Source organism: Prionailurus viverrinus, chromosome D2 (genome assembly GCF_022837055.1).
Source record: "Prionailurus viverrinus isolate Anna chromosome D2, UM_Priviv_1.0, whole genome shotgun sequence".
NCBI lineage: Eukaryota > Metazoa > Chordata > Mammalia > Carnivora > Felidae > Prionailurus > Prionailurus viverrinus.
Genome location: NC_062571.1, coordinates 68,857,157 through 68,869,714, shown reverse-complemented (window position 1 = coordinate 68,869,714; position 12,558 = coordinate 68,857,157). Strand labels below are relative to the sequence as shown.

General features: G+C 35.7%; 1 protein-coding gene across 3 annotated transcripts in view; it reads right to left on the bottom strand.

Annotated features, from left to right (window-relative positions):
* Positions 1-12,558, bottom strand: part of SHOC2 (SHOC2 leucine rich repeat scaffold protein) — a 110,977-nt gene that overhangs the window by 97,318 nt on the left and 1,101 nt on the right. Inside the window, exon 1 of one of the 3 annotated variants that reach the window (XM_047824449.1) lies at positions 954-974. The exons of the other annotated variants lie outside the window; for them this stretch is intronic. The gene's annotated coding sequence lies outside the window, so the exon portion shown is untranslated. Of the gene's footprint in view, positions 1-953; positions 975-12,558 lie in introns of those variants that run through there. 3 annotated transcript variants of the gene reach the window in all.

The window sequence follows — 12,558 nt, the reverse complement described above, 5'->3', positions numbered from 1 at the left end:
CACACTGAAATTATAAACAAAGTTTTTGGATACCTGGTGCTTCAGAAAAAAAATTTTTTCCTCCAACTAGAAATACAAAAACTTTATTTTCATTCAGACATTTAATACATACTAAGTAGCATGCACTGTGCAAGATGCTAAGTATGCAACAAGGTGGCATGGTACTTGCCTGTAAGCTTACAAACCAGTGGAAAAGGCAAGAACATAGTGTGGTAAGAGGTGCTGAAGCACAAAGAGAAAGCACTTAAAAACCAGTGTTGGAGCTTAGAGAAATAAGGAAAGGCTTTTTTTTTTTTTTTTTAATTAATTTCTTTTGAGAGAGAGCACAAACGAGTAGGGGCAGAGAGAAAGGGAGAAAGACAATCCCAAGCAGGATCCATCCTGTCAGTGCAGAGCTCAAAGAGAGGGGCTCAAACTCACAAACCCACAAATGTAATATGACGTGAGTCGAAACCTAGTACATGTCCGACTGAGCCGTCCAGTCGCCCATAAGGAAAAGCTTCTTAAACAGATAACATCTAACGAGAAACCAACTAAGAAGGGTGGAAGGGGACCAGGAATCTTGCAGTCACCCTGACTCCTCTCAGCTCAACTCTCACTCACATCCTAACAATCACCAACTCCTATCTATCCATTGTAAAATGTCTGACTCTTCAACTTCTCTTCATTCTCACTGCCACTACCCTGCTCCAGGGCATACTAAATTCTCTCCTCTAACATCTCTGTAACTGATCTCACCACATCCACACCACCCCCATCCTGCTCCTAACCAAATCACTACACTGTAATTACAGTCATCTTTCAAATATTCAAATCTAATCAGGTTACTGTCCAACTTAAAACACTTGGGGAATAGTGGATGACCCCCACAAACCTAACCTTCAGGATAAAATCCAAAATTCTTACCAAGCCTTTCAAGACCTGGCCCCTGCTACAACTCCAGTATTTCCCACCTTGCATTCAGGTCACATGAACTTCTTTCAGATCCCATATCAGGTCCTGCTACCTCCTGTCCCCAGGACTTGTACGCAAGCGATTATTTCCTCCTGTCAGAAACACAGGTTTACAGTTCACTGAGCTAAGTCTCCTGTAGTCTACAGATTTCAGCTCAGAGGTCAGGGAAGACTTTTGTGATCACTCAAAAGCCTTTCTGAATAGACCGCCCTCCAAGCTCCCACTTAAACTTCCCATCAGGACATTTATCACACTTTATAAGTGCCAGGTTAGTTGTCTTGACTCTCATTTAAAGTAGGAAAATAGGGATACCTTTGCCTTTTTCACAGTCATATCCTAGTACAGTACTTAGAAACCATACTTACCATACATAGCAGTTATATTTACTGAAATAATTATAAATATTTGTTAACTTAGCTTTATCTCCCCTAGTAAACAGTAGGCACCTTACACAAAGAAGCAATTTTTACTCAACAAAGCAATAACCTCAAAGATACCATGAACTTTTTATTAAGTACACAGTAAGTGCTCAGTGAACACTTGTTGAATAAAGACAGTCAACCAATAAGGACAAAAACCTTGTCTCATGCATAGTTTCCCTATACTTTACTTAAAATTAACTCTAAGTCACTCAGATTTTGATATGAATACCTAAAAATGACAAGATTTCAATTGTATTTTCCCTTGTTTATAAAGATCTGAAATGTTCTTTATTCTTTTAAGTAGTTTAAAGGACAAAAATAAAACGTTTCCCCCTCCGAATCACATAAACCTATATATTTTTTGTAGTTCAAAAGTGTAAAAAAGGAATCTTGAAAACTAAAAGACCCAAAACTGAAAAAGCACCCAAAATTAACATGCTCAAAGGAATGTTATTGTTCAGACAGAAATGGAAAAAATACATTAAATTAAGTAGCATGAATGAACCAGAGGTAAAGGTAGTTTTCATGGAGGCTAATAAGTCTGTGACAAAATACAACACTCTAGCCCATGCTAATTAGAATTATGTCAAGACTACAGAACTTCTAGCACCTTCAAATTCATTCATTCAACTTTTTTTCCTTTTGCTGAGGCGGCAAGATGAAAACTGTTTGGACTGGCAGGGAGAGATAGGGCTAATTTATATAAATACATGAGAGTTTTTAGGAAAATCTGCATTTTTTTTCTTTTGGAAAAGCCTAAGATTATGAAATTCTGATTCTGTGCAAAGTTTTAAGCAAAGAACTGAAAATTCCTATTTATCCAACCCACAACATAAGCCATAATTGGAATTACAGCTCTCTGGGACAACACTTCCACTCACCAGATAGAAAAACTGCAGGATCCTCCAACAAAGCCTCAAAATAAAAGGCAGGGGTGGGGCAGGAGGGATTTAAATGTCTCAATGGAAGTAAGATATAATGGTAAACATCAAATATCTTGATCATTCTCTGAAAATTCTTATGCCACCCAAACAACTCTCCCCAAAAGACTGACCTGTCAATGTTTGCTTAAACTGCTTTTTCTACCAAGAAACTCAAAACATGTCACACAAAACCTAAGTATTCCCAAAATATGTTACTTTTCATTTACTATACACCAACAGACAATAAAGAAAAAGATGATTACCTAATTATCAGTGTAAAACAACAAAGAAAAAATGTAACTGCTATCTTAGTTTATATGCACTAAGATGAATATTATATTCAATAAAGTATTTTCAACTTAAAAAACAAATGCTTTTCAGCACCTGTAAGCTAAAATTAAGTTAACTATATCTAAATGCTTCATTTTTATATGTATAAACCCACGTATTCCTTCACTAGGTGTTATCTGATTATAAATCCTTTCTATTACTCATTCTATAAATTATTCACCAGAAACAGTCAGAAAACATGTAAACAAATATAATGTTATACACAGCAACATTAGAAGCTATGTGGCCTCCAGGTAGGTATCTTACATTTAAGAATCAGTATTTGTCAAGTTGCCATTATTAGGGATGCCTGGCTGGCTTAGTTGGTAGGGCATTCGACTCCATCTCAGGGTCAATGAGTTTGTCAAGCCCCACACTGGGTGTGGAACCTACTTAAAAAAATATGATAGGGGCACCTAGGTGCCTCAGTCACTTAAGCATCCAACTTCTGCTTGGTTCATGATCTCACAGTTTGTGTGTGAGTATGGGTCCACATCGAGCTCTCTACAGTCAGACCAGAGCCTGCTTCGGATACTCTGTTTCCCCCTCTCTTCCCCTACCCCACTCTTTCATGCGCTCTCTCTCAAAAACTAAACAAACATTTAAAAAATAAATAAATAACATTATAAAGCAAATATCCTTTCTCACATTTATACAGTCCATTTTTGAGACTATTTAGATGAAGACCAGATGCTCAACTAACCATTTTATTTATCTACCTGTCCTGGTAGTTAAAATAGGATTTGCAGAATGCATTTTGGGCTTTAAAAATATAATCTCATTATCTCTGTATTATATTTGTCAAAAATATCCCAAAACAAAAAGATTTGTCAAACAAGATCAAAAGAAATATACTGAGCAGCCAAGTCCAGTTTAACTTAAGGTTAATAAAGAATTTCTCCCATCAGAACCATCCAAAATATTCAAAGGCAGCCCTTGCTTACATTTTTGAATATACATAAAAGGACATTATTTTTGTAAGTTAACACATTAAACCCAACCAATTCCCAGCTGGTGTGTACTATCTACCATCTTGTGACTATAATCCCAAAATTATTCTCACATAGTTTACACAAGTTTTGACATTAAAAATTCTTACACCACAAAGATGTAAATCATTTAGTAATTTGCAGGTAGCGATAGGATATTTAAATCATGCCAGAAAGAAAAAACATTATTTGGCAATAGTTAATTTTAATTACCCTTGAAAGCAATGCAATTATTATCAAATTGTTAATTATAAAAACTGGACAATGGTATAATCAGGAAAGAGAGGAGCTAATTAACACATTATTTTTAGCACATGAATCTACCTACCATTTGTGGATTATCAATTTTCAAAGAATCTGAACATAATAAAGTATAGCAAAACTTCAATTTTATTATTTTCAACTTTCTTCTTTTTTTTTTTTAAATTTTTTTTTCAACGTTTTTTATTTTTATTTTGGGGACAGAGAGAGACAGAGCATGAACGGGGGAGGGGCAGAGAGAGAGGGAGACACAGAATCGGAAACAGGCTCCAGGCTCTGAGCCATCAGCCCAGAGCCTGATGCGGGGCTCGAACTCACGGACCGTGAGATCGTGACCTGGCTGAAGTCGGACGCTTAACCGACTGCGCCACCCAGGCGCCCCTTTTCAACTTTCTTTGATGAAACAGAAATCTTCAAGATCTTGCCACAGGATCATGATTATCAATTATTACACACACACACACACACACACACAAATACACACACGCGCGAGAATGTCAGATAAAATGGAGTTTCAGTAGAGAGAAGCGAGTAAGTTCATTATATTTTTGTATATAATTAGTTATGCATTAAGGCATTACTGACAGAGCTAACTCTGCAAGAATTACATAGGTGACTTTAAAACTTATTCTTTCCTTTTCTGTATCATAAAAATCTTTAAAACTGAAACATTTTAACTCTAATATACACCTGCATATTACAATTCCTGCTGATCAACTCAGTCCCTTTAACAAAATAAGATGGCAAAGAAATGTTATACCAAACGCCTTTAGTACCATATTTTCCTGAACAATGAATAAGAACTAGTAGATTTCATTCTTTACAGGCAGGTGCTAATCGGTTTCAGTGTCTGGTTCTCACAGGCTGACATAATGCCGCAATGTTTCCGTTGCACAACATTCTGGGGGAAATGTTTAGGATTATTTCCACTGAAATTTTTAAGTCCTGTACACAAGCATCATGGAAATGTTTAAATCAGAGCTATCAAACCTAAATAAAAATTTTAATTCAACTTTTGTTTTAAAAATAGTGACCCCATTTTTTAAAAAGTCATTTTTCTCCAGCCTGAAAACAATTCTTGCTTTTCCTGCCTTTTTTGCAGCATAAAACATCACCACCTGATGTATGTCATTCAATCACTAATTAGCACTATATTTGATCATCGTTAGCTCCTTAGTACACAACAAAAAACCTGACAGCCTCACATGTTTTGGAGACTTCAATACAATTTGTTCTTGTCCCAAATACTCATGTTCTGTGTGTACTACTATAAGCCATTATATAACAGGGGGTGGGGAAAATTAAAAAATACTGCAGCACTACAAGCCATTTAGCATGCTGAGTTCTCACAGTTGCTTAGTGGGTGTTCTGAAACTAGGCCATATTTCTAGTATTAAGAATTTCAAATCACTACTTCCAGATACAGAAATAAATGTCTTCAAGATTAAATCATAAACCTTACTATTTTCAGCTGCCTAGTATATAAGTATCCTATTTCTATGAGTTTAAAATGGTAATTAACACATGGTAGATAAACCAACATTTGTTTTAGTAACAAGAAATAACTAGCTTTTCTACCTATTCTTATAAAGTCCTAGAATGCAACAGATTACAATATTAAGATAAAGTGCAGTATATCTGAACAAGAACTAAAGCCCTTAGGTGAAATTTTGAATACTTTATCCCAGAAGATATATAAAATAAAACTGAATTAAATACAATCTATTTCAGGTCACCCAATCTGTTAGATTCCACATACTTCTAGCAAAGAAATAATTATAACCCCCAACCTAATTTTTCCAGTCCAGGTTGCCAAGAAACACAATACATAAATAGATAGATAGATAGATAGATAGAGCTTACTCTCTTTAACAAAAGTTGCAGAAATATTTATGTCATTTTGTCACACCACTGCAAAGGTAGGTTTTTATTCAAAACTAATTAACAAAACATGTTACCCAATTTTACATATTTCATAGCTAAGCTAACAAAGAAACATGGTCAGCATAAAAACTACATCTACAAATTGTAAGGCAATACTATACTGCAGTGATTCAGTATTTTCAGATAATTATTTGTTTCAACTTACTATTCAGTACTTATGGTGCCTACTATGTTTTCCCCTCATTAAGCAAATATTTCCAACAAAAGCTTGACACTGAAATTTTTAATTACATCATTTTAGATATAAAACTTTTCCCAAATACAACACATGGTCCTGTGTAATTTTTTTTTTTTTCATTTTGAGAGAGAGAGCACAAGCAAGGGAGGGACAGAGAAAGAGGGAGAGAGAATGGCTCCACACTGTCAATGAAGAGCCCAATGTGGCGCTTGAACCCACAAACCATGAGATTAGGACCTGAGCCGAAATCAAGAGTCAGATGCTTAACTGACTGAGCCACCCAGGCGCCCCTGTCCTGTGTTTTAACAAAATTTACTAACAGCAATTAATTTCTTCTTCTATCAGCTATACTGTTCCACATATAAAACAAATGGGGTCTTGAAAGATCTAAATATGTTTATCACAAGATGAAGTTGCCTTAAACTGTTATATAAAAAAAATTGTCTTGTATCTGATTTTTAAGTGTTTTCCCCTCTGCTCTTATTTTCAACTCTTATGGCCTCTAGGAGATATCCCAGTCCTATTTACATTTGGTTACTAAACTTTCTTAATTGTACATTGAGTAAAAAAGCCTTCAATTAAGGCCTGAGGAAATCTAAGAGCAGAAAATATGTTAAAGAACAGAAGACTATGACATCTCTTTGTCCTTTTTAGTGGTCTGTTTTGGGGCTCAATACTTAGTTTCAGTAATTTTTTTTTTTTATTAGGAGCCTACAAAGTTATACACTGTACATATACTACAGAAATGGTAGTAAAGAAGCCAGACATACCTGATGCTATCATGAAACTTACAGTCTGCAAAAAAGACAGATATTACACACATCATCACAAAATGTTAAAAGAAAAAAAGAGGAAGTGCAGGTGTTAAGGGACCCTAGAACAGCAGAACCTAAGGATCAAAGAAGACCTCCCAAACGACATGATATTGAGGCCAGAAGGGGGATTAGGTTCACCAGGTAAAGAATGTTTGGGGTTGTATCCAAGGAGATGATACCAGAAAGTTTTAGTTTCCTAATAAATAACCTTGAGATAAATGTGAGGATATAAAATTTATAATGTAATTGCTAAAATGTGAAAATTTTACAAAGGAATTTCTCAAGTTTGAATAATGAAAATAACTGGAGGGGTTCCTGGGTGGCTCAGTTGGGTTAAGCATCTGACTTCGGCTCAGGTCAAGATCTCAAGGTTTGTGAGTTCAAGTTCCAGATCAGGCTCTTCAGTGACAGCATGGAGCCTGCTTCAGATTCTGTCTCTCTCTCTGCTCCCCATTCCCACAAACTCATGCTCTCTGTCTCTCTTAAAAATAAATAAGACAAAACAAAACAAAAAACACAAGTGGAAGGATCAAAAGCAACAACAAAAAACAGTATGAGAATGTTTTAAAATGAGAAACTATGGCACTCTGGAGGGAACAGAGTTTGGAACGGCAAAAAAACAAAACAAAACAAAACAAAACAAAACAAACCCTCAAAGGAGTATTAAATCATACTATAGGAAAAATTGTTAATATTCAAGTTCAGAGAATTTTTAATTCAAATAAGCCATACAAAGACTTCTACCAGGACATAACTGCTGATTATACAGTCTGACTTACCTAAAGGAAAGAGTGGCACTTTGAAATAAGTATGGAAGAAAATGACTTTTAATGTTTTCAGAAGAGTCAATTTTATTTTTTTAAGTTTATTTACTTTTGTAATCTCTGTACCCAACGTGGGGCTCGAACTCATAACCCTGAGATCAAAACTCATATGCTCTTCCAACTGAGCCAGCCAGGCTCCCCCAGAAGAATAACTTTAAATGCACAGTAGAAACTTACCATGAGTTCTAAGAAGGCTCATAAATATTACTTTTAACATGATGCATAAATGCTGAGAAAAGATACTTAAATGTGATTCTGAAACACAACTATTCAAGTTCTAAACCTGGGAGATTATTCCACATCAGGCTGATATGTTCTTCCTGTATTTAATTAAAATATTAATGAAAAGTACTTCGTTAAAAGTTTTAAATCATAATTTGAAGCAGATCCCTAACATTCATGCAGATCCACAGTCCAAGGCCCAAAATAAATTAGGAACACAAGAAATAACAATCTCTAAAAGTACAGGCTTTAATGAATGCCTACTCGATCACCTAAAATACTAGGTCTTACATAGAATCCAAATTGCTATTCACCTGCAATTCTCCAAATGGACCTTACCATGTCTAACATCTACGCTTTTCTATCCACTACCTATCCTACTTAGCCCTCAAGAGTTAAGTTCAAGTCCTATCTTCCAGCAAGCATTGCTGGTTACACATGCATTCTGTGCCTTAACTCAGCTCAGTTCTCCAGCATATACCGCTATCAAAGCACTTGTCACATTGTAAAGCAATTAACTACTGACTTGTACAGTTCATACAACAAACTGTGAACTTACTAAAAGCAGGAAACATAGTATATTTAACTATGTATCCTCAGAGTCTGGGACATACATGGTACTCATTAGAAAGTCTATGACATTATGAATATTAAGCTCATAGTAAGAAATATTTATAGAACAAAATTTTAAAGTTAAAGACTATTTACAAAACTGTGAAAGTCCCTGAAAGCAGGAAGGAGTGTTATACAACACAAAACCTGAAACTCAGAAAGTGCAAATTTAACTGATAATATCTAGAATTTGGAGTTAATTTCATCAGTGTCAAAACAGGTAATTTCCACTTTACCTCCAAAATACTTGAAAAACCAAAAGAAAAAAAGATTTATCTTTGTAAGTTGTGAAATTAATTAATTAAAATTGTAGGATTTAAAAATAGTATTTGAGGGCAAATAAAGTGCTTAAACTGTGAGCGCTCACCATGCTATAAACATTAGAAGACAGGCCAAAATACTTCATAAAAAGTCTTTCAGGTTCACTTCACATAGGGACCAATTATACTCACTTTTAAGGTCTCCTTTAATGTTTTAACTTCAAGCAGTATGTTCATTCTTTCCGATAAAAGAACCCTTACCTTTTACAGCATGAACTACTTTTTGCAATCAGTTCTGATCTTTAAAGAAGAGGAATGAGATTTATCATGTGAAATCTAATTAGTTCTTTTAAATCTTGATAATGGAAACTTCATACTTTCGGAGAAAGCACATGTTACCAACATTTCAAAAGCTAAAGAGCTCTTTGTAATTAGAATATTCTTTTCATGTGTTAGAACTTTGATTTGCAGAATTAAAGATCCTGTACTAAAAAAGTTGGGAACCAGGGGAAAATACCAAAGAATGAAAGTTTGTTTACCTCAAAAATAATGCAATTACATATTTTAGAACATAAATCAGCTTTTCCCACTTATGTGTGTTCCTTTCAACCTGCACTGACTGCAATTACATTTCAGAACACTCTATAAAAAGTTCAAGCATTCCATAGGTCACCTTGTGACTTAGAAATTTTTCAGATTTTAAAAGTCCATGTAAACAAGAGAGCTACAAAATTACAAAATTTTAACTGTTATATTATCGGAGAAAAAATGTTCAGAAAGATTTATATGGCATCACTTTGACGTGGTATAACCAGTAAATAAAACAAAATTCAGAAGACAGGGATAGCAATTTTTAATAATTTAGTCTATGAAAGATTTAGCTTTAAATTATAATATGCCAATGCATAATATATAATGCATGAAGTGTAAGTCAAACAATAAGCAAAAACAGAAACTAATTTAATATTTGCAGTACTAATTTCTCAAGCACCATGTGAAAATACTTAATGTATCCTTCTGCTAAATTACAGCTAATTTCTATCTAATTTATCTACAATAAAATATTTATCAATTTCCTATTAGTCTTATTAGGAAAAGTCAAAGTGTTTATTCTATATCTAAATTTCCTCTCCTGATACTTTATAAACTAATTCAAGAACACTTCCACCTAGGCCAAAATATAAACCTCAGAACTCACTGAAGGATTTGTAGGTCAACCTGTTTGGTGGTTTTACTGTGTTGTTTTGTTTTGTTTTGTTTTGTTTTTTGGTGGGGTGGGGCGGGGGAGGGAGGAATAGCTGGTCTTGTTTTGGATTTTTTGGTTATAAGCATAGATTTTATGTTTTCATACATGAATAGTACATAAATGATACATGAATATAGTAAACTGAATTCTAAAGATATATTCTTTCAACCTCCAAAAAATATTCATCCTTTTATCTGCAAATACAGGTTCAGGTATATTTTACATCAAAACCATAACAGTTTATTTTTATATTTAAATATCTTACTAGAAAAAAATCTATAAATTGTTTAAAGAACACAAATTTACAGAAATATTAAATTACACAACAAATATTGATAATCCAGCATATTTTCAAAACAAGTATGACTGGCTGTATAACAAAGAAATTCAATTTTATTTACCTTTCCCCACATGGGTAAGGCAAGTCAAAAAATGCACCAACAGAGGGGTGCCTGGTTGCCTCAGTCACAAAAGCATGTGATTCCTGATCCTGGGTTTGTGAGTTCAAGCCCCACGCTGGGTGTAAAGATTATTAAAAAAAAAAACTTAAAAAAAATACATATAAATATATAGTATATATCAGAAGCTATTCAGGAGGCATCTTTGGGAGTATTCCACATAGAATTCCAATTTATATTTCTCTAAACATGGGACAAGCCCTGTCCCAAATCACTAAAGAAATAGTAAAACTTAAAAGGCATAATTCCAGCAAATATAACACAAGAATGTATAATTTTGGTGTTCCTTTTGAAAAGTGAAATGTTTCAAATCTCTGACACAAAGTTCACAAATTGTATGAGTCTGGCTACAATTATCACAACACAGCTCTAATCAACTTTCTGAATATCATTTTAAAACTTTTAAAAAACCCAGCTGCAAGCTATTAATGTATCTCTTAATATCACTCTTTAATCCGTAACAATTTAAAACAAGAGAAAAACACTTGAAAACTGTATTAACAATGAGAGATCACTAAACAAATGCCAACCTACGATAAACGTAGTTGTTTCTTCAAAAACTAAAACACAAGATTACAGTAGTAATCTTAGAAATAGGCCAGATCCATCCCTCAAAACTAGCATTTCAAAAATAGTTTGTTAGCTTTATATATTTAAGCCATTTGAAAGTTACAAATCTTAAAGCCTTTATTTACTTGTCTAAGAGCTATTTTTCAAATGTATATTCATAATTAAATAACAAGTTTCGTAGTGTACCTTATGTCCAAATAAATACTTAAAAGATTTATACTATTCAGTAGAAATGCCATAGGTAGGGAAGGGTCATATACATGTTATTCCTAAAAATTCTTGTCACTGTCACACAGAAAAACATCAACATTTGGTAAACTCAAAGTATAAATGTAAGCTTACTTAATGTTACAAATTGTACCCAAGAGCTAAGTTTCTTCAAATAATGTTAACAGTTATAAGGGCTATGGCATCGAAGGATGAGGGTAGAAATTAGTACACTAATAAACTGACGTCTTTAAATAAGACAATTTGTTAATGCTGCATTCAAATACAAAAATGCTTGGATACACAAGTATGCCCTAGAATTCTGACAAACAAGAAATTTTAGATCCAGGAATCGCGCCGAGTAGATACTAGAAGCTGACATTTATGAAGAAGTGTACAAAATTGCACAAGTGAAAGCTTAGAGAGAGACTGTTGGTAGTTATCATGATGGAAGCGAATACTATACAGTACACGTCTGCAACCCAATTTTGCTTCAGCATCCCCAGAGACTTAAACATTTCTTTGGGTAGGTTGCAAAACATCGCTTCCTCTTTTATTCTCATCACCCCCATTATGATACAAAGCAGCAACAGACAGAATCAAATCACCCACTAACTGTAAGTACTGAAAGCTTAAAAACTCACACAAAAGCATCTTTCCAACTCCCGAATCGGTATTCATTCCACCTGTTTGTAAATCCATACAAACACAATAACACAAAACCTCTACTGATTTAAAAAAGGGGGGAGGGGGCAATTAATGGTTTGAAGTCATTCTTCTACCTAGGCATGGGGCGGGGGAGGGGGAAGGTACAAAACAATGGATACTGAGGGGCTGGGGAAAAACCTTTTGGCCCAGAAGCCTTCGGCGTTAAGAGCGGGGGGGGAGAAGAGAGGAGGAGATAAGAGTACTTTTCCTCTATCCCTAAAAGCTACGGCGGAAAGAGGTTGCCACCAGGCAAGTCCAACAGGGCGGTCTTGGATGCCTACAACTCGCCTCACCAGGCAACATACCCAAAGCCAACTCACCACTCTTCACCGAAAGAAGACGGGGAGAGAGTGCTGGGCTTTGAGTAGGGGGCGAGGAAACACCCCACCCCGCACCACCAGCGCTGCGCCAGGGCCCCCCACCAACGACTAACAGCCCCCGGACGCCCACGGGGCGCCCAAGCAGCCTGGGCCAGGTGCCCGGGGAGCAGAGTGGAGCCGGGCCGTCCACCGGGCGCCCCCGGCCCCGCGCCCTCGCGCCGGCTCGCCCTCGCCCGGGCGCTGCCCCGGCCGCCCGCCACCACCGCAGGCCCAGCCCCGGCCGCTGTCAGAGCCGACCGGCTCGGTCTCGGCGCC